Source organism: Mytilus edulis, chromosome 13 (genome assembly GCF_963676685.1).
Source record: "Mytilus edulis chromosome 13, xbMytEdul2.2, whole genome shotgun sequence".
Lineage (NCBI taxonomy): Eukaryota > Metazoa > Mollusca > Bivalvia > Mytilida > Mytilidae > Mytilus > Mytilus edulis.
Window position 1 is genome coordinate 13,960,830 of NC_092356.1, and position 23,531 is coordinate 13,984,360.

General features: G+C 33.4%; 1 long non-coding RNA gene across 1 annotated transcript; it reads right to left on the reverse strand.

Annotated features, from left to right (window-relative positions):
• Positions 1-387: 387 nt before the first annotated feature.
• LOC139501434 (uncharacterized) lies at positions 388-15,179 on the reverse strand. Its single transcript, XR_011658563.1, has 3 exons — positions 15,097-15,179; positions 13,761-13,841; positions 388-9,607 (listed from the first exon to the last, which is right to left on the reverse strand). It is a non-coding gene; the product is annotated as an uncharacterized lncRNA (long non-coding RNA).
• Positions 15,180-23,531: the final 8,352 nt, after the last annotated feature.

The following is a 23,531-nucleotide window of genomic DNA, read 5'->3' on the forward strand; positions in this document are numbered from 1 at the left end:
GCCAACTTGTCTTTGCTCTCTCTCTTTAGGTTTCTTTGGGTGGTAAACGAATAGCAATACCAATTTTGAAGTCTCTAACTTTGACTCAGCAGGGGCGGGGAATAAAGGATTATTGAGACTGCTACAGGGGGATGACCAAGACTAGAAGAGGAGCATACTGTGAACCAACTCATTTTTTGGACAATTTATTAAGAAGACTTCAAAGAAAAATAGTAAGCCGAATATAAATCACGAGTATTTCAAAATAGAATTGCGAAATAATCCGAAAAATTAGATCATCACGATATTTATCCAAAAATGCTAAAAATGGCTAAATGGTCCTTAAGTGTGTTTGTTTGAATTGTTTTACATTTGTGATTTCTGGGCCTATCAAAGCTGATTATGCACTTTGGTTTTTGCTCATCATTGAGGGCCGTACAGTTACATATAGCTGTTAATTTCTGTGTCATTGAGTTTCTTGTGGAGAGTTGTCTCATTGGCAATCATACCACATCTTTTTTTTTTAATATAAAAGCAGAAAAAGTCTCGTGAAATATGATAGAAATGGCAATATGTGAAAAAAATATCAGCTGAGAAATATGATAGAAATGTCTGTATGGTCATAAGTTTTGTGGTTTGAATTGTTTTACATACATGATTTCTGTGCCTAAATAGCTATGCAGTTCGGGCTTTGCTCATCATTGAGGGCTGTACAGTTACCTATAGTTATTAATTTCTGTGTCATTTAGTCACTTGTGGAGAGTTGTCTCATTGGCAATCATACCATATCTTCTTCTATATATATATATATATGGCAAAAAATATTTCTAAGTGACATATGATAGAAATGGAGATACACAAAAAAATATCAGTTTTTTCATTTGAATTGTTTTGCATATGTGATTTTGTGGCCTTTTATGGATGACAATGCGGTTTGGGGTTTGCTCATCGTTGACGGTCGTACAGTTATTGTACCTTAAGCTGTTAATTTTTCGAGTCATTAAGTCTCTTTAGAAGAGTAAAGACTTATTGGCAATCATACCTCATCGTCTTTCTTATATTTACATGAAATTTTTTTTTAAGTGAAATATAATAGAATCGGCGATACACGGAAAAAAAATATCAGCTGCGAAATATGATAGAAATGACAACACAATTCAAAGGTCCACAAAATAAGTTGGTTAACAGTAGTTGGTTCCTATAGAAATGTCAACTGCATGTGTTACAAAAATAGGAAATTAAATTGGTGATAAATTGATTTTAAAAGGAAGATGGCCATTTATCTGTTCCCCATCAAATTAACATTGGAATATAAAAATAATGGTCAATCGAAATGAAAAGAACAAATGTAAACAAAATTCTAAACATGAATAGATCTGAATAGAGAACATTTTTCCAATTTTACATTTCATCACGGCCCAAAGAGATTCCTTATAATACAAGTTAATATAAAGGACTTGGTTATTGTGGGTTTTTTATAATTTGTCCTTGGCCATTATTAATTGAAAATGACTTTAGGGATTATGTTATTGAAACAGGAACTAAACAACACAAAAAACCGGGACCCAAGAGGTCAATATAGTCTCCAACAAAAACAAGTTTCTATACTTTAGGTTAAGTACTTAATTGTATGTTTTTGTGGGTTTCTTTACAACACAAAATTGTTTTAATAGAGTGAATTTTTTTTACTCAATTTTAATGAAAGGAATTCCGAAACACGCATAAATGTTAAAACCAAAGGTTTCTAATTAATTGTTCAATTGATATTCTAAAGTTTAAAAGGTACACTTTGGTTCTTGTTTGACGACTTTAAGAAAGACCACTCTAATGGTTAATTTGAACACTGGAATATTTTATTAAAAACTGAAAGTTTAAACCGGAATATTTTTTCATTATTATTTTTATCCAAAAGTACTGGGGTATTTGTGCTCCACAAACTTCAAAGCAACAATAAAATCATCACAACAATGTGAATACAACATTAACACATAACTTACTTCATTCAATGGACAGCAACTCTTTCCCCATTCATTCTTTTATCTCCCCCTGTTCACCAGCCCGTGGATGTAACCTTCTCCCTCTTTTATCTCTGCAAATACACCAGGCCCTGGATTTCCCCATTCCTTTTATCTCCCCACTTCACAAGTGTCACTGGGTTTCCCCTCCCCTTTCTTTAAGCCATAAAATCCCAGGCCAAGGTATTTCCCTTATTCCTCCCTACCTGCCCAAAATACCAGTCCCAGGTCAATTTTAAATAGATGTTGCTATATTGGACTAGGGGTTAATTGTATAGAACAATGAAAGAAAACATCAGCAAGCCAGCATAAGCTTTACATGTTAATTTATATATGCAATGCTAATTATCCTATGCAGGTATGCAGGTTTATGCAGATTGTGCAGTGTTAGATACATTGTTATACTCGACTTGCCAGTGTTAACTTTGGATATACTTTATATTTTTGTAAAAAAAAAGAAATTTGAAGCCAGCAAGTTATGTAATAATGTTGTACTCAGACACTATAATAATGCAATATCATTCACATCAAGTTGGTGAAAGCCCAAATCTTTTGCTGAATTAAAAATTTTAAACTTATTTAATTGCAAGAATTTTAATTATTTTTTAGATATTTAGTAAATTTTGTAGACTCTTTTCTTTATAGGTATTTAGTCATTTTTGTAGACTTTTTTCTTTACAGACATTTAGTAAATTTTGCAGACTTTTTTCTTTAGAGATATTTAGTAAATTTTGTGGATTTCTTTCATTACAGATATTTAGTAATTTTGTCAACTTTTTTCTTTTAAAAGATATTTTTATATTTAGTAAATTTTGTGACTTTTTTCTTTATAGATATAAGTAAATTTTGTCGACTAATTTTTTACTATAAACACTTAACATATTGTATAGATGCCTATCTTTGTTGAAGACTAGGTTGACCTGAAGAGAGAACATTTTTCCAATTTTACATTTCATCACCCCAAAGAGATTCCTTATTTAAAAGAGGGAAGAAAGATACCAAAGGAACAGTCAAACTCATAAATCTAAAATAAACTGACAACGCCATGGTTAAAAATGAAAAAGACAAAGAGACAAACAATAGTACACATGACACAACATAGAAAACTAAAGAATAAACAACATGAGCCCTGCCAAATACTAGGGGTGATCTCAGGTGCTCCAGAAGGGTTCCATTCTGAATTGTAGGTATTAGGTATTTATCTGAAGTTAAAATCATGTAAGACTAAATTTATGGCAAGTTCTGTCTTATGAAAGTTATTTACTAATGACAGTCAGTCTCAACCCAAAACATGCTATTCTGCACACATACTTAATGAATAAAAAGCAACCATATCCCTCCATCTGGTTAGTACCCCAAACCCTTACTAGAATGTCATACAACAATCTCTCTCTCCCTTGTGCCATCTATCACGCCACTTGAATACCTAACAACCTATTTAGGAAGTATCATGTTAGTAAACCCCCCAGGTTAGTGTTGATACTTCATAGAATGAAAAGATTTTTAAATGAAGTACTAGATATGGAGGGACATAAGTACAATTTTTTAAAGAAATTAAAATATTTTATAAACTTAAATGAATTGATGCAAAACAATTTTCAGTGTAGCTAACTGATTAGTGGAATAACCTTCATTAAGATTGACAGAGACCAAAACTTTGTGCAGCCAAAATCAAAGTTTTTCATGATCATTAAAAAGTCAAAAGAGATATAATATTTCAAAACTAATAAACTGGAAATTTAGAGGAATAAAAATAATAATTTAAATTTTTAAAGGCATTACTGCAGACCTGAATACTAATTCAGAATGAGAACTAGATGTGTCAAAGTGACACGAATGGCCCCGTCCCAAAAAGTTGAAAAATCTGCAATTTCAATATAAACACATGTAGACACAAACATGATGGTAGCTTCACATATCAAAAATCAGCTCAAAATCTGGAGGGGAAAAGAGAGAAAATCCGTATAACTGATTTTCAATAATTTATCAAAGGCCATAGACCGTAATTTCACATATCAAAAATCAGCACAAAATCTGGAGGGGAAAAGAGAGAAAATCCGTATAACTGATTTTCAATAATTTATCAAAATCCATAGACCGTAATTTCAGCGAAAATTATCAGAACGGAGCGAAACTTAAGCTTGACCTATAACTCATCATGGTTAACTAACATAGCAAATATCATCAGCCAAATATCTGAAGGTGTTTAGAAAAAAAAGTCTGTATAACTGATTTTCAACAATTTCTCAAAAGTCCAAAGCCTGTAATTTCGGCAAAAACTAGTGGAGCAGAACAAAACTTAAACTTGATCTGTAACTCATCATGGTTAACTCACATACCAAAAATCAGCCCAATATCTGAAATTGTTTAGAAAAAAAGTCTGTTTAACTGTAATTTTCAACAATTTCTCAAAGAGCAGAACAAAAACCTAAGTTTGACCTATAACTCATCATGGTTAACTCACATACCAAAAATCAGCCCAATATCTAAAGGTGTTCAGAAAAAAAGTCCGTATAACTGATTTTCAACAATTTCTCAAAGCCCGTAATTTTGGCAAAAATTAATGGAGCGGAACAAAACTTAAACTTGATCTGTAACTCATCATCAGGTTAACTCACATACCAAAAATCAGTCTAATATCTGAAGGCATTGCAGAACAACGGAATTACGAACAAGGGTAAAACTATATGGCACCGACAACTTCGTTGCAGGGCCATACAAAAGGTTATAACTAATTAAATAATGAAATAATGTTGAAGAGGGAGATTTTTTTTTAAATCTGAAAAAAGGAAAAAAATGGCATAGAAGAACTATTAAAAAATTTAAAAGAGAACTAAAATAAAAAATGTTGACATTGCTATGGGAACCCTGCCCCTTTTAAGACAGACTTCATACAGGCACTTATCAAGGATGAAAAGAATCCAGCATTATCCCTTAATTTCACATTCCACAATGTAGGCAATCTCTTTAAATAGATAACTCAAAAGTTGACCACACCTAACAAAATACCACACCTAACAAACTGAACCAGCAGAAGGATACAACACTGATACGGCGCTGTGCTTCAATACTTGCCATCACCTAGAAATCGTCAGCAAGGACCAGCTGAGAGCTATAATTTGACAAAAGAGACTTCAATTTTCCCATTGTGAACTTTTCTTGTGTAGCAGCAAACCAATTATACCTGTTAATGAATTTCATGTCTCCTTGCTAATTATTCCACTCTATGCATCTCATGCATGCAAGTAGATATTTTCTTTAAAAAAATAGTTGCTGCTTAAAAAAAACCTTCTGAAACAAGGATTGTTAATGATCGTGTTGATTGAAAGTCATTCTTTACATGTTTTATTGTTAACAAAAATTCTAGATGTGAAAAAAATAATCATATACAGTCAAACCTGCCTTAAGGTTATCACCCTTATTTAAGAGGTCAACTATCTCTAACGGTCTCTTGGATACCATATCAAGAATTTTCTTTATATATTTCAGTGGTCACCTTATTTATGGATCTAGAAATATGAAGTAAATTTGTGACTACTTGTATACCTCTCCCTTCAATTAATACCACTGAAAAGCATTTCACCAACTTATTTAGCCAATAGTATCAACACCTTTAAATGTCTTCTTCAAATTTACAGAGCAAGAATCCACCATTTAATATATTTGTCTGCTAACATATGAACAATAAATCTTCCAACTGTAACACTTAACCAAGTTTCAATCCCAGCCACGTTTTGTGTTTTTTTGGACTGGGAATATTTCAGAACCTCTTTTGACACTTTCCATCAGTGACATGCTTAAAACAGGCTCGACTGTTCATGATCCTTAATACTTAGATCTTAATATGTTATAAAGGGCCTCGGTGGCTGAGTGGTCTAATAAGTTGCTACTGTAATCAATAGTCAGTCAACACTGAGGTTGTGAGTTCGAACCCGCTCGTGTGGGTGCATTCGACTCCAATCCAATATTTCACATTTTTTTCAAAATTTTTACCTTAATTTCAATGGCTGCTTAAAAAGAATCTACGGAACAATTAGGGTTTAAAAAGATAAAAGTTTAAAGTCAATTCTATCCATGATTCATAAACTAAAATTCAGGGTGAAGTTTAAATGCAATAAATCATCTGCAGACTTCATTTCTGAGAACATGTGTATTAATAAAATAAAGGAAACAGATCTTTGGCTTTATATAACAGTTTAAAAAATAAATGTCTTGTATAACAAATCAATTTCTTTCAACTCAAATTTAGAGAAACTCAAAACCTCTACATTCCTTATGAAAAGAGAAACATTGCTGCATGTTACCTTGCGGTAAGGTTGCAGCAATCTTTTTAGTTCGCCAGAAGACCTGAAAGTTGTTCACCCGTGTTTGCCGCTAGCAGCAAACTGTCCACAAACATATGTTAAAAGTTGCTGCAAGGTTGTCACAAACTCTTAACGTTCTTAAATTTAAAGGAACTAGGTAAACAAACTTTAAAGCAGTCCTCAAGTTTGCTGGAACTTCTACACAAACTTTATAGCATACTGAGCATGCTCCCAGTACTAAAATCAGACTTCCTGTTTCTTTGATAACAGGAGGGAAGTTAATTTAATGTTCGTGTTTTCATATAAAAAATAAATGGATGTTATATATGAAATATGTCTGAGTTATATATGATTCAATTAGTTCTTGAAACAGGCCATGCATCATTGATCATGCATCTCTTTGGAAGTTAATTTAGGCAGTTTTTGTATGTAAATTTGCTATTATTAGTACAAAAATTACCAAAGTCACTTAATTTGCCAGTAGTTCACTGCAAACTATATAAGGCTTTGAAAGTTTGTCAGAATTTCACCCCAAAAATTGCCAGAAGTTCGCCACAAACTATATAAGGCTATCAAAATTTGCCAGAGATTCACCACAAATAGTCGCCAGAAGTTCACCACAAACTATATAAGGCTATAAAACTTTGCAGCAAGTCTGCCGCAACCTTCATTTGCATGGTAAAAAGTCGAATTGTTGTTGCGGCAAACTATTTGCAGCAACCTTACCGCAGTGTTTGCGGCAGAACAGTTCGCAAAAAGGCTGATTTTTCAATCAGGGATAACATAAGTTTTCAGCAGTATCATTTTTTTCTAACAGTTCTCCACAATTTTTTTTCATTTTCCTGATCCACCAAAAGATGTGTAATATAAAGGCTGCTTTTCATTTAGAGTAATACGACAACTGAAATGCATTATTAAGCTTACAAGAAAATCAATTCCCTCCCCCCCCCCCTTTTCCCCTTTTTTCTCTCTCTCTGCTTTTGTTACATTTTTAGCCTGGGAACTAAACCATAACAGATTTTCATTAAATACATGAAATATATTCACTGAAAATTCTTTCTTAAAAGTTCGATCATTCTGTAAGCAGTAGTGAACACCACATCTTTTACATAAACTTGGGCCATTTATTTGACTTTGACCAAAATTCTTAAAAAATCCACTATTTTTCGTTGTTTCAAGCATAGATATTTCTACCCATCTGGCAGATTTTTACATCTTTCTGTATAAAGTTTTCACCTAGTACGTTTCCAAAAGTCTTCATGCATTACATTTACACTAATGACTAAAACTATGTTCTATTTTTCTAACTTTATGTCTGTACAACATTTTTTCCGCTTAAACTATACATTTTTTTTCAGCATGTCGTATGACTTTTTGAGAGATACCATGTGACTTACGAAAGAGTTATTGTCCTTTAATCAAATTTTCTGGAAATTGGCCTCAACGAAATGTACAATTGATTGAAATTATACAGCCTTTAATTAGGTAGAAAAGGTAAAAAGTTATTATCCTGAAACCATCTGTCTTCTAAAGATGCTGGCATCAATAAAACATGATACCAATATACGACCAAATATTTTAAATTTTTTGCAGATGTATAAAAATAAAACTAGTTACATGTAAATGTTGACTAAAAAAATCTATACATCAGTGAAATAAGTTTAACAAGAATGTGTCCATAGTACACGAATGCCCCACTCGCACTATCATTTTCTATGGTCAGTGGACAAATTGGGGTCAAAACTTCAATTTGGAATTAAAATTAGAAAGATCATATCATAGGGAACATGTGTACTAAGTTTCAAGTTGATGTAACTTTAACAATGTTTAACTTCATCAAAAACTACCTTGACCAAAAACTTTAACCTGAACTTCCCACTATCTTTTTCTATGTTCAGTGGACCATGAAATTGGGGTGAAAACTATAATTTGGCAATAAAATTAGAAAGATCATATCATGGGGAACAAGTGTACTATGTTTCAAGTTGATTGGACTTCAACTTCTTTAAAAACTACCTTGACCAAAAACTTTAACCTGTACAGACGGACGGACGAACGGAGGCACAGACCAGAAAACATAATGCCCCTCTACTATCGAAGGTGGGGCATAAAAATTGTAGGGGATACTGATTTTTTTTTTAGAGAGTCTTATAACAACAACACTTTAGGGACTGCTGCAGAAAATTTATTGATCGACATGTTTCGGTGCCTAGGGCAGCGTCATCAGGATAAAAACAATACATAAAATCATGTTTAAAATTTAAACGTCACAGTGTCACAATGGTAAGTAACGTTATTAATAGCAACGTACTGAAAGTGAAAGTGAAAGTTCATTGTAAGTATGCAAATAAACTTTTTTTTTAATTATGAAATGAAAAAGCTTCAGCTGTTTGACAATATTCCAAGAAAAAATAAAGTAAGTAGTGCCTAAATAATAAAAGATTAAGAGGAACGTGTCTGAGGACACTCAAGCTTCGCAATAAAAATTTACCAAGTAAAAAAGGGACCTAACTCTAGAACTATAAATGACTCACTGCCCGAAATTGATCTCTGTGCATTGTGGTTCTGTTCATAGTGTATGAGTTTTATAAAATTTAAGGTAACTTAAGCAGGAGTGGGGAGTGGAAAATGGGACAGAAGGATACAGAAAGACAAACCTCAAAAGTAACACTTAATGCCCCAATTAGCTATATTGGGTGCATAAATATTAACTACATGTATATATAGTAAACTAAATTTTGCATCCTACTGTAGGATGCTGCAGGCAAAACCAAAATAGTAGGCACTTTTTTCATAAATGCATTTTTTAAATTGCACTGAAATTGAGGACAAGACTTTACATGTATGATTAATATTAAATTGACATTAATGACCGAGGTGTCCAAATAGTCAACTACTGTATACTGTCAATACTCACAGAGGTTGTGAGTTTGAATCCAACTTGTGGCAGATACACTACAAAAATATTGGATCAACAGGATAGTAATTTTTTCAACTTAGTGTTGTAGATGAATCACTCTAGGCACTTTAGCTGGCATTAAATCAATAAATTGACATTTAAGGAATAGACTTTTTTGTTTTTAACTTTATCCCTTGATTAAAATGAGGTTGAGAGACAATGAGGGAATTAATTACAAAAGATGCTTACCATTATCTTTTCTAGTGTTGCCTGCCACAATGTTTTGGCTAGTGTTGCCTGCCAGCGTGTTATCTAGTGTTGCCTGCCACAATGTTTTGGCTAGTGTTGCCTGCCAGCGTGTTATCTAGTGTTGCCTTCCTTAATAGTTTGTAAATTGCTGGACTGGAAGCCTGAAAATAAACAAGAAGTAATTGTAACAGGATGCTGTTACGAAGTCTCCCAAACAAAGCTCCCATATTTATTACTTGCCATTCATATGGTCCCATGTTCATTTGATTTGATTTTTTGTCCCATACAAGAATATATATGGCTTACGAGTAGGGATCTCCACCATTTATGTATACAAGTATTCAAACAGGAGGGGGTGGTGATGACCCCCAGGGACTTTACCTACATTTCATTTGATTTGTTTTATTGTCCCATACAAGAATATATATGGTTTAGGGGTGGGGATGTTGACCGTTTACAAGTTTTCAAACAAGAGGGAGTGGGGTGACCCCCTCGGGACTTCCCTTTTATATCATTTCATTTGTTTTATTGTCCCCTACAAGAATATATATGGTTTAGGGGTGGGGATCTGGACCGTTTACAAGATAATAGCACATTCTCAAATTGAACAGGGTGGGGGCGACCCCCAGGAACTTCCCTTTAATTTCATTTAATTAGCCTTGTTGTCCCATACAAGAATATATATGGTTTAGGGGTGGGGATGTTGACCTTTTACAAGTCTTCAAACAAGAGGGAGTGGGGTGACCCCCTCGGGACTTCCCTTTTATTTCATTTTCATTTGTTTTGATTGTCCCCTACAAGAATATATATGGTTTAGGGGTGGGGATCTGGACCGTTTACAAGATAATAGTACATTCTCAAATTGAACGGGGTGGGGGTGACCCCAAGGAACTTCCATTTAATTTCATTTGATTAGTTTTATTGTCCCATACATGAATATATATGGTTAACAATTTAGGGGTGGGGATGTTGACCGTTTACAAGTTTTCAAACAAGAGGGGGTGGGGTGACCCCCTAGGGACTTCCCTTTTATTTCATTTCATTTTTTTTTATTGTCCCCTACAAGAATATATATGGTTTAGGGGTGGGAAAGTCTCGAAGAACGGAGGAAAACAAATAGATTATGCATGCTATTTAAAATCAAGCATGATCTTATCTATATAGACCGTCACCAATATTTGACACCGAATGATAACCGGACCAGAGGTAAAAACCGCTTCTTCCAAGAAAGAACAAGTACAGACACTTACGGCCAATCTTTCTTCCCGAGGACAATCAGGGACTGGAACAACCTACCAACAACAGTTACAGCGACCAACACCTTTGAGGGATTTAGAGCTGCCCTGAAGGCATGCTCTGAAAGGAAGTAGGAAAACCCAGTTGTAAATAATTTTAATTGTATATTTTTGCGAACGTTTTAAATGTATTTGTAAATAGCCAAGAGAAAGCTTTCTGTGTTGTCTGACACTGCGTAAAGTTTTCGCACGGAACCATGAACATTCAGTATTGAATCCGGTTCCTTACCTGGAAGAAGAAGAAGAAGATCTGAAGGACATGAAAAATATGGCCGTTTTTTAACCCAAAAAATTATTATGAGTACAGACAAACTGATGCATCTATGAAAGTTATAAGGCATGGCTGGACCTAGGTATATAAAAGTTAAATGAAGTCTATGTTTCAGAACCTTAATTCTACATAATTAACCAAATTTTCCCCACGAAAGGCCTTCCCCCCTCCACTCTGGATCTGCCATGTCTAAATAATAAACATCTACTGATGCCTGTTCTATGGTTGGGTTGTTCAACTTGTTGCCTCTTTGACACATTCCCCATTTCCATTCTCAATTTCATTATTGTCCCAACAATTCAATTTGGATTTTGCCACAGTAAATGTTCCCTTTTATCTTATAAACTCACTGTAAATATGTATTTGTCACAGAATCTTCGTAATAAGTCTTTTAGCTAGGAGCAATATAACTATGGCGTCTTTCTCGTACATCATGAAATACAATCAATGAAAGCGCGCGAAACAGGAAATCCCGTGGCGAGATTACACAAAAAAAGTATTGATTGTCATGCCTTGTTTCAAGAAATGATAATAAAAAAGAATCAATTTTGCTCAAACCTATTTTTTTAAATTTTGTTTTAATCATTTTCTTTCTTTTTTCATCTTTTAAAAGAGATAATTTAGATTTGACCTTGAACTGTACACCGCTCACCTGCAGGGGCGTGTTTTTTTGTTCATCGGGAGAGAGCCAGAAGTGGTCCATTACTGTTTTTTTTAAACTCGGACATCTTCCTGTCCTCTTTTTCCTTTTCTTTGTAAAAGTGTGGTTTAGACAGCAGAGCACAAAAAACATGTAAAAACATGGCGTCGTTGAGTTTAAGAGAAATGCAGATATTATACAGTGTAAGCTTTGCGATAATTAAGCGCTTTTATGGCACGACAGCCTTTGATGGACACCCCCGCAGGAATGATAAGCTTGCTGAAGGTAAATATTTGCTTGCAATAGTGTTTTAATTACGAGACACGAGTTAAAGCGGTATATAAAAAATATAATCACGCTTTCATTGTCTTTTTTTTACTTTTCCGACGGATATTTACCCAGAAAAAAATCTACGGTGCACTCGACTCCGGTGACTTTGCACGTTTTTATTTATTCTAAATGTTGTTTAGTATTTTTCGTGAACTTCGCGCCATGGACAAGCAACTGGGTACTGTATGTCTAAAACTTGTTTACGAAAATTTCTGTAGTAAAGTCTGGATTTTTTTGTAAAATTTTTGACTCATTGCATCAAAATCCCGGCATTTTTTTTAAATGCAATATAAAACACACATTTTGACTGTGGACGACGTTTTCTTTTGGTATATACAATTATTAAAATGCAACGTTTGTTCTATTCGGACTTGAGTACTAGTATACCGTATTTTTATAGTTTTAGTATATTTAAAAAATTTCGTAATACAAATACATACAGATTGGACTCGTAATAAACCTTAAATTTGATTGATATATTGTGGCCATAATTATATTTGTCTTCCCACAACCAGTATCAACTTATTCTTTTGAGACTACCCTTAGAGATTTGTTTGTCATTTTTTGTTTCGCGTGAAGCTAGAAAGTTTCCCCTTCAGAAACATGTCAAAATTCATACAGAAAATTGTGTATTGCCTCAAGACGGTTGGACATGGGGTTCCTGATTCAAATGTCAATATCCCTTCTCAACTTTCAATTCAGTCCTTTTCCCTCAATCTTACTCCTATAGACTTAAATCGGTGAAAACAGTGGTGGATCCAGAAATTTTCATAAGTGGGGGCCCACTGACTGACCAAACCCTAAAAATTGGAGACCTTTCATGGAGATGTACCGTTAAAAATTGTAATGCAAGAATTAAAACGGACGATGAACAGCCATCTTACAGTAAGCGTACAACAAATGGACCAGAATCCTTCCATGCTCACTACAATGCACAGTTTTACATGACTCATCCTGCCATTTTTATATTATTGAAGAACATTATTGAACAACAGTCAGTAAATTATATTAAGATTCGGTACATTGATGAACAGGCTCCCCAATCAAGAATTGAGAAGGAGAAACTCGGTCATTTCTTTGAGATGTGGGCTAAGTACCAATCAGGACAGATAACAAGAGCAAAATTTGTTCACTCATTGGGCTTCAAATATCAATCTACACTGACCTGAAATTGTGATGACAGTACTTGATTTTATTTCATAAGAATGTTTACTTTTAGCTGTACATAAACTTTTAAACATATATCAACAATGTGCTATGACATGAATGTGCTATGAAATGATTTTTAAACTTTTAACAATAAAGAATGACTTTAACTCTGCCAGGTCAAACCTGCCGGTCCCAAGCCCGGATAAAAGAGGAGGGAAGTCATAGATATATATATTAAAAAAAAGCGCAAATGTCCATTTTTAAAAAGCGCAAATGTCCTATGTTTTGAAGCGCAAGTGTCCACAAAAAAAGCGCAAATGTCCTATGAAAAAGCGCAAACGTCCCGTGCCGAGATATTAAGTCATTCTCCTCATTAGTAAGTTCTTTATATTTACCATGTTTAGACAAAAATGCTACCAGTTTTGCAATATCGGTCTCTGTCATATTAGGTTCATGACCTTTAACATTACCCTCTACTACGGAACCCGATGCATTTCCTTCAGCCATAGTCAAAACAGAGTACTCAATATATAAAACGGGACACAATACAAAACGCAAACAGACACATATGAAAGACAACACAAATAATGAAAATGCTGATGATGATGATGATGAAAATGTCAACTTACCGTCAAATGATCTAATGTGCATGTGAAATCTGACAGTGCAAGGACCAGGTGTTCATGCAACAATGCGCACAATAATTCAAACTGAAAAATATAAGTAATAAGATAAACTATGACATCTTAAATATATATATATATATAAGTAATACTAAACCAATATAAAGAATATCTAATACTTAAAATCAAATATTTCTAGTAAATAATGTTAATTGTTATAATTGCTATTCTTAAATCATTTAAATTTCAGCTCCAATCTAATAAAATACTGTCTGGGTTCAATACACTATTGTTTACTTCATTGATATCAATACCAGTCGAATCCACCGCGGAATGTGTAATGAAATTGACATCTGTGATGATTGTAAACACACAACGAAAATGTGTACTATGAAGCTACTCAACTGGAACGTTATCGACAGTCACACCAACACAATATTATGAATATATTAATGGATGAAACAATTTCCTTTTGTTATCGGTGTAAAATTAAACATCCACCAAACTCATTTAATTCGTAGGTTTGCGCAAAATATTCATTACCAATATGCCTTTACATGTTTTCAATCCAACTCCGGGATTTGTTTACAACTTTTTCACTATATACCTAAACAGCGCTGTATACTTTTGGATTATCGTGTCGCCGAGTAGATATCTAGATGAACTGTTAACCAAATAAATGCAAGTGCGTACAGATTCTCCGACAACTCTAAACTACGAAAAACCGTGGCACCAAAACTAGGTCATCTCACTCTCTGAAGGCTCCATTTGTCACAGTGAACTTGACATACACCAAATTAGCTTAATCAGAGGCGGTTTTAGGGGGCCAGGGGGCCCGGGCCCCCCTTTTTTGGGGAAAAAATTTGGTTGCTTATATAGGGAATCATTGATGCGTGACTGGAGCGGGCCCCCTCTTAGGTCAGTCAGTGGGCCCCCACTTGTGTAAATTTCTGGATCCGCCACTGTCAATGGCTTATACTAGACAGTGACTTTAGTACCACTTTAAATAACTGTTAATATACATTTATTTCAACATATACAAATCTTTCAACAAATTCGGAAACAATTACATCCATTCAAAATCTAAATATAAAACCACAAACTACAATGAGACAAGAACTGACGGACTAATGAATTCGGCAAAGCACTTTAAAATTACGCCATGAATTAATATCGCCAATAAAACAATTTCTAGCTGTAATTCAGTAATTTTGAACTATACTATAAAACTATGTAAAAAGTACGGAAAAGTCGTATTGCAGATTATGATAAAACTGATAAAAATGAATGAAACTCTATCAAGAAACTAAATATTATTTTTCAAATAACAAAATTAACTAACCTGTACGTTTAAGCGTCAGCATTGAAATGAGGCTATTCAGTTAATGAAATACTAAAGCTCTATATTATATAAATAAGGCGTACATATATTTTCCCGCGCTCGTGCAATAATATTTTATTCTATTTAAATCGTTCAGGTGTGTAGTGACGTGTATATGAAATTGTGCAGTGACGTATATTAGAAATGTCGTCAGTCTCAGTCAATCGTCATAATGAGTATGATGAAACAGAAAATGGAATGAATGAATGAATGAATGAATGAATGAAATAAATGAACTGATGAATAACCAATCAACCATTTAATAATGCACATAAATACGACGGTGACATAAGGAATGACTGTAACATTTTTTCTGTCTATGAAGAAATATATGTTATTTCGAATAGACAGAAGAAATATATGTTATTTCGAATAGACAGAAGAAATATATGTTATTTCGAATAGACAGAAAAAATATTACAGTCATTTCTTATAATTTAATTCTAAATTCCATTTTTAACCGTATAGAACACCATTAAAAAACGTTAATGATGTCACGGTCACATGACTAAGTTATGTCTATGGGCTAATAACAAAATAACGTCAGCCAATCAGAAGACGAGTTACATCCAAAATTAAACTATATATTGATATAGTACATGTTGTCATGATAATATAACAATACCACAACGTCGCATCAGTGTATAGTGTACCATTTGGTTCAAAAGTGTGTTGTTTTTTTGTATTCAAATACCAAAACTTAGTGGAAAAACATGAAAATGCTCATTTATCAAACAGAGGTATATTTCACCCCTACAAAACTTTATAAATGACAATTCGATTGGTCATAACGTGTATAATGAAGACGATAAATGTGATCTCTTTAAGGGACGACATCAAAAATTCAATGAAGGATAAAAAACTTAATTCAAATAGTTTGGGGGTGGGGTGAAAATTGCTACAAGTTTTGTTTAATTGACATGAATTTTATATATATATCCTTATAGGTCAATCATTTTTTCCCAAATTAAGTTAAGAGGGGGGGGGGGGGGGTAGTGGGTCAGTGAAAAAAACCACTATATGAATTTTAAAAGTTTTAAATCCTTCGTTGAACTTTTGATGTCGTCCCTAACAATATATGATATTTGTCTTATTTCAAATTAAAAAAGGAAAACTGTCCTATTCCATATTTCCCCAACAGACATATGTCAGACATCTATGATACATTTTCTATATAATTGAATTAAATTCTTTATGTTATTCAAATACTCAATGCTTTAATTCAATATCTTTTAATAAATCACTTGAAGAAAGTACCTTTCCTTATAACTGTTTTATTGCAAATGTTCACGGTGTGTTAGCTTGGAAGTGCATCTATTTTACTTGAAACATAAGCATTTTACTTCTCTACCGTCGAAGAATTGCACTCCGTCTGTTTGTTCATTCATCAGTCCGGCAAATCAGTTTTCCACACTTTTTTGCTTGTGCTTGAAGATAGAGATTTGAAAATTAGTAAATAGTTATATCATGACAAGTTACAGATAAAATTTGAATTTTCTGTCGGTCAGTTTTTTTGCAGAGATATTGTCCTTGGACTTATATAGTTAACACCATGACAGTTATGGATAAAGTTAGAATTTTGTTCCAGTACAATTAATTTTTTCACAAGAAGATATCATGACTTAATTGGAGAATTTACCTAATCGAGAATCTAGACAGGGGATATCACTACCTTCTCAGAGATCTAGAAAGGAGATACCATTACTTTAACAGAGATCTAGACAGCAGTATCATTATTTTATCAGAGATCTAAAAGGAGATATCATCACTTTATCAGAGATCTATCATTACTTTATCAGAAATCTAGACAAGAGATATCATTATTTTATCAGAGATCTAGACAGGAGAACTCATTATTTTATGAGAGATCTAGACAGTAGATATCATTACTTTCTGAGAGATCTAGACAGGGGATATCATTAATTTCTCAGAGTTATAAGCAGGAGATATCATTATTTTATCAGAGATCTAAACAGGAGATATCATTTCTTTATCAGAGATCCTGACAGGAGACATCATCACTTTATCAGAGACCTATATAGGATATATCATTACTTTATCAGAGATCTAGACAGGGGATATCATTACTTTATCAAAGATCTAGACAGGAAATACCATTACTTTATCAGAGATCTAGACAGGATATATCATTACTTTATCAGAGATCTAGACAGGAGATATCATTACTTTATCAAAGATCTAGACAGAAGATATCATTACTTTATCAAAGATCTAGACAGAAGATATCATTATTTTATCAGAGATTAAACAGTGCAATAAAATGAAAGTTTGGATTATTGAAACAATGCATGCTTGGTAATTTACAATCTAGGTATCCTAAAATGTGCAAATCTTGTATTCTGTCTACATAGAAGAGAATGAAATTGAATTTTTTATTCTTCTAGAAATTACTGTCAATGGTTATCTATATGAAATGTGTATATTAAGCTATAATACTATGAAACTACTGTAACAACAAGTCTTTACTATTTTGTGTTAAAATAAGCTTAAACAATCATATTGCCCAGTACTGCCCAGCATTACCCATTTCAGGGAGTATTGTCCATCCCGGGAATTCCCGGGCGGCTAATACTTTGCCAACCCTGAGACAGGATATATCATTACTTTATTAGAGATCTAGACGGAATATATCATTACTTTATTTGAGATCTAGACAAGTGATATCATTACTATATCAAAGATATATACAGATGATACCATTACTTTCTCAGAGATCTAGACAGGAGATATCATTACTTTATCAGGGATCTAGACAGGAAATACCATTACTTTATCAGAGATCTAGACAAGAGATATCATTACTTTATCAGAGATCTACACAGGAAATACCATTTCTTTATCAGATATCTAGACAAGAGATATCATTACTTTATCAGAGATCTAGACAGGAGATATCATTTCTTTATCTGAGATCTAGACAGGAGATATCATTTTTTTTTATCAGAGATCTAGACAGGAGATATCATTCTTTTTTATCAGAGATCTAGACAGGTGATATCATTTTTTTAATCAGAGATCTAGACAAGAGATGTCATTACTTTATCAGAAATCTAGACATGTGATATCATTACTTTATCAGAGATCTAGATAGGAGATGTCATTACTTTATTAGAGATCTAAACAGGAGATAGCATTACTTTCTTATAGATCTAGACGGGAGATACCATCACTTTCTCAGAAATCTAGACAAGAGATATCATTATTTTATCAGAGATCTAAATAGGAGATATAATTACTTTATCAAAGATATAAACAGGATATACCATCACTTTCTCAGAGATCTATACAGGAGATACCATCACTTTCTCAGAGATCTAGACATGATATACCATCCTTTCTCAGAGATCTAGACAAGAGATATCATTACTTTATCAGAGATCGAGATGTATAGAGATTTATCACTTTATTGGAGATCTTGAAAGGACCTATCATGGTTTAATCAGAGATCTAGTAAGATTTCATTTTTTTTTTTTAAAGTTTAGTAGATTTCAATACTTTATCAGAGACAGAAAGGAGACATCGATTTATGCCACTTTATATATAAATTAATCGTTCTGCATTTGAAGAAGGTCCATACAGGACCGAGACTGGTCAGTCTAGTACTCTTCTATATGTGCTGTTAATTGTGGGTTCTGGCATTACCTTCTTTTCAATTGTCTAATTGTTTTCATTGATAGAAATGTATGAAGAAAATTATTATAAAAGGTATCTAAACCCTTTTCTCTTCTTTTTACAAAATTGCTAGCGTTAAGTTTCTCAGATACAATATGTGACTTTATTCACTGTACAGAATTAAGTTACTCAGATACACTAAGTGACTGTACTCACTATACAGACTTAGATACAATAGGTGACTGTATTCACTGTACAGACTCAGATACAATAGGTGACTGTATTCACTGTACAGACTTAGATACAATAGCCTAGGTGATTGTATTCACTGTACAGAATTAAGTTTATCAGATACAATAGGTGACTGTATTCATTGTACAAAATTAAGTTTCTCAGATACAATAGGTGACTGTATTCACTGTACAAAATTAAGTTTCACAGATACAATAGGTGATAGGGGGGCAAAGGGGGTCCCAATAACAGCAAAACAGCAAATTGATTTGGCTTATAACAGATAACAAGGAATTAAAATGGATAGAAACAGATAACAGTTAATGAAATATTAAAATAAGTCGAGTCCTTGACAAATCCAGTATTTCTTATAACGGGTATAATCCTTTGTAATGAATTCCATTTTCTATGTACCAAGTCTACTAATAAGTAGAATACATAGTTTAGTAGTGGAACGATGGCTTGAAGACGAAATAAATCTTTGTTTGTAATGAGTTATGTGCAGCTTCGGAACCCAGTACATGGTGGGAACTTTCATTGTACACTGTATTTGGTTCTATTATGAAAAGAGCTGAATCTATGTTCCATATAATATCAAAGGTTAATTGGATGCAAGGACCTAGTCCTTAATTGAGATCCTTGTCAGATATTCCTGGCCATATGTTTTCCTTTTTGTCATATTAAGAATTGTTCTAATTTAGTATGTTCGTTCGTGGCTGTCAGAAAATGCTAACATTCCAATTTTCGATAACAGTTAACAGCAAATACATTTATCACAATAACAGATGACAAAAAAACTAAAAGCCCAATAACAGCTAACAAATAATAAGACAATAACAGCTAACAGCAAATATATTTTCAGAATAACAGATAACAAAGAATTAAAATGCCCCATAACAGCATAACAGCTAAACCCCTCCCCCCCTCGGTGATGGTATTCACTGTACAGACTCAGATACAATCGGTGACTGTATTCACTGTACAGACTCAGATACAATCGGTGACTGTATTCACTGTACAGACTCAGATACAATCGGTGACTGTATTCACTGTACAAAATTAAGTTTCTCAGATACAATAGGTGACGGTATTCACTGTACAGACTCAGATACAATAGGTGACTGTATTCACTGTACAGAATTAATGCATGATATACACGTCTCTTGAACAGGATTTGTCTCCCTTGTGAACCTAATTTATAAAGCTGACTGGTCATGTTTAGTTTTCCTGATAAGATCTATTTCTCAGAAAATAAATAAAAGGTAAATTAAAATTGTTGAGAAGAATGAGTAGTACCTTTGATAACTGAGAGGTACACATATCCATCAGAACTTGACTGCTTCAATACAGTCAGGAGTCTACTTCGTCAGAATTACCTCCCCATTACGCCAGTTCAGTTTTACAATCTTAGAAATGGAAGCCATTGTAGGGATGACGCGCTACCAATTTTGCTCATGGAAACCGATAAATTTATCCACATTGCACCATTACGATCCTTAGATATGTCAGTTGTATTTTAAAAGACAAATGTATCAACTAGCTAATGAGCATCGGTTAATGATCTTGTCTGCATTGATTCAACTTAAAACTATCGTCTGATCGGTTGTCAGTTGGAATTTTTGAAAATTCATAAACATTTAAAAAAATTCTAATTAAAAATTTCGTGGAAGGGCAGACTAGATTTTTTTTTAGTGTATTAGGACTATAAACCCTAGTTTTCAAACACAAAAAATTATATTTTTTCAAAGATATGCATTTTCATCATCCAACTTGAAAGACTGTCGTCAAGTACTTTCAGTAAAAAAATAGCTATTCGAACACACTTTCTCTGTTTTTGTGACTCATTAGATAGGTATTTCACTTGACCTATATATTTCATCTTTTAGTACTGTTATTTTTTGTGTTATAAAGTCAATCTTTAGCTTTGATATATAACAATAAAAGAATCTGAAGCGAGACGATGTATCAAAAAATCTTACTTTGTACGATATCAAGACAAAATATTCAACTGAAGCACGCATAAAATAGGTGCACGCGATTTTCTCTTTTCGATACATTGTTACCCCCTTTTTTGGATTTTTTTCTTGAGTCACATAATGGAAGGGCAGACACGAAAATTTTTGAACTAATAGATTGATATGTTTTCCGTCCATGGTAATTTTTTCAAAAAAATCAGAGGTTATGCATTTTCTTTATCCAGCTTGAAAGATACCCATGTCGTCGACTTGAAATCTAATTGTTCTGCTCAACTCTGTACTAGATAAATTGAAAACTTATGCAAATGCTGTTTTTAAAATTAAACACCTCGTAATTAAGAAGAAAATTGTAATTTTGTTTGTTTCTATTAACTTTTAAAAATTTTGTCACCAGAGGATATAGTATGATAAAAATCAAAATGGAGATATTATATAGTGTCTTTAACAATATTAAGTGGGTAAAATTACTAGATTCAACTGGTGTCAATATATATCAATTAAATTAATTTACATTGAAGTCTATGGAAAATCTAGAGGATTCTCATCCGCATCACCTCTCAACATTGTTTACATAACACAAATGCTAATCATTGATTGGTCAGTTACATGTTGTGATGTCACTGCAGATCTGAGAATAGTAAACAATACAGTACACATTTATCGCCTTCTCTAACAAAGAGCTTCGATTCTTTTGTTCTATTTCAACCGGGTTTATGACTGAATATCTGGAGGTCAAATTCTGTTTTTGTGATAAAGTTCCATTTTCAGACACTATAAGTTATAGGTTTATCATATTCGTTGTTATAAAGATAAATTGAATGGTATTCACATCCGACCTTTATTGCATTTCAGCAAAATTTCCATTTTAATAACAGTAGACAGTTTCAAGACAAGATCATGCTGATTCTTTAAAAACAACAGCTAACTTGTTGTATCTCTGGTGAATATTGGTCTCATTGGCAATCATATTACATCTTATTTATATGTTTATACTAATCACAAGTGTTTACATCCGAGCTTTCCAACTTCTGTGGATTCATTAGTATTTGTTGAATTCCAATTTTGTGAATTCCATGGATACAAGGGAACCAGGATTTTAAAAGTTCATTGAGATACAAATCTTCTATATTAACAAACCCAGACTTAGACAAATTCATGAAATCGAATATACCCAAACAAGGAGGGTTAATGTCAAACCATGAAATTAAATATACACAAACATGGAGGGTTAATGTCAAACCATGAAATCAAATATACACAAACATGGAGGGTTAATGTCAAACCATGAAAAAATAAATGTCTCCATAGAATCCATCAACAACTGTCATCTATTCCAAGTCTGAGATTGCTCCATCATTTAACTGTCATCTATTCCAAGTCTGAGATTGCTCCATCATTTAACTGTCATCTATTCCAAGTTTGAGATTGCTCCATCATTTAACTGTCATCTATTCCAAGTCTGAGATTGCTTCATCATAACTGTCATCTATTCCAAGTCTGAGATTGCTCCATCATTTAACTGTCATCTATTCCAAGTCTGAGATTGCTTCATCATTTAACTGTCATCTATTCCAAGTCTGAGACTGCTCCATCATTTAACTGTCATCTATTCCAAGTCTGAGATTGCTCCATCATTTAACTGTCATCTATTCGAAGTCTGAGATTGCTCCATCATTTAACTGTCATCTATTCCAAGTCTGAGATTGCTCCATCATTTAACTGTCATCTATTCCAAGTCTAAAATTGCTCCATCATTTGGGGCAATATGCGCAATTGTTTCTCCGTAGGCCATAATGGTAACGTTTTCTTCTGTTGCTCAGCCCACATCGTAAACTTGTATATGTATGATGGCTTGTTTCGAAGCTGAGACATTTTTACATATGTGGTTAAATTTTCGGGGTACGAAGTGTGATTCATTTTTCCGTAATTTAGCAAACCCCGAGTATCCTTTTGCGATGTGGCTCCTCATGGTAAAAAATCCCAATTTTAACACAATAAGTTCTTTGAAATTTTAATACTTTGAACACATTTCATAGCTCCATGGTTTTTACACATTTATTCTGTGTTCCCTTACTTTCTAAATTAACACTAATGGTTCAGCTCAGTCATTTGTTTATCATAGAAATGTGTCAAATATCACTACACAGAGATTTTTTGTTTACACGTGACTTTTGTGTTCCTCATTTCAAGGCGCATTAGGGGTATTGTCCCATTTAACTGTCATCTATTCCAAGTCTGAGATTGCTCCATCATTTAACTGTCATCTATTCCAAGTTTGAGATTGCTCCATCATTTAACTGTCATCTATTCCAAGTCTGAGATTGCTCCATCATTTAACTGTCATCTATTCCAAGTCTGAGATTGCTCCATCATTTAACTGTCATCTATTCCAAGTCTGAGATTGCTTCATCATAACTGTCATCTATTCCAAGTCTGAGATTGCTCCATCATTTAACTGTCATCTATTCCAAGTCTGAGATTGCTTCATCATTTAACTGTCATCTATTCCAAGTCTGAGACTGCTCCATCATTTAACTGTCATCTATTCCAAGTCTG